Source organism: Vombatus ursinus, unplaced genomic scaffold (genome assembly GCF_900497805.2).
Source record: "Vombatus ursinus unplaced genomic scaffold, bare-nosed wombat genome assembly UNPS02014833.1, whole genome shotgun sequence".
Classification (NCBI taxonomy): domain Eukaryota; kingdom Metazoa; phylum Chordata; class Mammalia; order Diprotodontia; family Vombatidae; genus Vombatus; species Vombatus ursinus.
The window spans coordinates 798,073-800,010 of NW_020954611.1; positions in this window are offsets into that span (position 1 = coordinate 798,073).

The following is a 1,938-nucleotide window of genomic DNA, read 5'->3' on the forward strand; positions in this document are numbered from 1 at the left end:
TCCTTCCTTCCTTCCTTCCTTCCTTCCTTCCTTCCTTCCTTCCTTCCCTCCTTCTTTCCATAGGCACCTTTCATGCTTCATGCATTGTACTAGGCACTGGGGATACAAAGACACCCCCTCCAACAGTTCCTGCTCTCAGGGAGCTGATGTTCTAAAGTAAGGTCATAGCAAGGAGTGGGGTACACCACATACACAGACAAATAACAAATATGTACAAAGTAATTGGGGTGGGGGGGAGATGAGGACAACACTTGAATTGTATCCTCAAGGGAGTTCAGTATTCCAAGAGATGGAAATACAGAGAAAGAACATTCTAGGTCTGGGTGATAGGCTTCATATGATTTGTTGTTTTGCTCCTTTGGGGTTCTTCAGGCAGCTAGGTGGCATAGTGCATAGAGCACTTGGCCTAAAGTCTGAAAGACTTGAATTCAAATCTGGCCTCAGATACTTCTTAGTTGTGTGACCCTGGGTAAGTCACTTAACTTCTGTTTGCTTTAATTTCTTTAACTTTGAAGTGGAGATAATAAGATATAATATTTGTAAAGCTCTTAACACAGTGCCTGGCCCATAGTGGTTACTATACAAATGCTTATACCCTCTCTACTTTCCCTGTGGTTGCCCATGGATGATCCTTTGAGTTCACCTAGGCCACCAGGGCCGTGACTATCTTCCATTTCTTTATCTGTAACATAAGATCAAAAGATGGAGAGGTCATCTAATCCAGCCCTGTTATATTACTGATGAAGTACCTAGGGGTCAGAGAAGAGATGTGACTAATCCAAGGTCACACAGGCAGTAACTAGTACATCTGAGATTAGAGCCCAGGTTCTCTGATTTCAAATTTAATACCTTTTGTGATCTACTAGAAAGAACACTTCCATGTACAAAATGCTATGTGTGATTCTAAGGTTTTAAATATGTAGACAGCTAGGAGCGGATTTTCTTGTTACTCAAGAAATCACATTTCCTACAGTAATTAAGCAAGAGGTTAATGGAAAACTCTCATCCTTTCTCACTATACTCACTGCTTGGAAATTAAATCACATTGTTTTGTCATTTTCCTCCCTACCATTTCAACATGAGTAAACAGTCGCTATTTGAAGGACAGGCAGAGGAACAGATTTCGATTTTCAACCCCTAAACAATAACTACATAATAATTTGAAATGAAAATGCAAGTAAATGTTAACATTATAACAAGGAAAAGAGAGATATAATGAAACTGAAAGCATCATTGACAGAAAACAGAATTTACATTTTCCTTTAAAAAGCCCACACCAGTTTAAGGAGGGAATGATGGGGAAAAGGCTTTTGGAACAAATTCATTTCAGAATGATGTTCTAGCAGACTGTTCATATCCTTGTATGGTGGCTTTAAATTTAATTTTAAAAATTTATACATTCAAGTCCTAGCTCCAATCAGATTTCCTGCAAAAGTCCTTGGATACCCTACCAGGGAACAAAGGGGACTCTGGCTTCCCATGGCACAGGTACAGGTCCTACCAATTTGGAAAGACTTTGAGTTATGATTGTCAGGTATTTGAGGGAAGGTCTGCTTCTTGGGAGTGGCTTTTTTTTGTTGTTGTTCTGATTGGTTCATGAGTGCATAACTATGGGTGGAACCTCCCCAGACAGATTTAGGCTTAGAATCAGGGAAAGCTCTTTGAAAATTAGAGCCACCCCAAAGTGGAATGAATGGGCTGCTTCAGAAGATGGCGGGTCTCCTGGAGGTCCCCAAGCAAAGGCTTGACGACCACCTGTCAGGTCTGTTGGAGAGGAGAGGCTTGCTCAAGTGTGCAGTAGGCTGGAGATTCCAAATCTGAGATGGTATGTGGCGATAGATTGAATTCCTGTTATCCAAGGACCAACTAAGTTTATGGAGACTCATCTGGGGCTGAGCTTGATCACATGATCATTGACATTTTGGCCACAGCAATGCT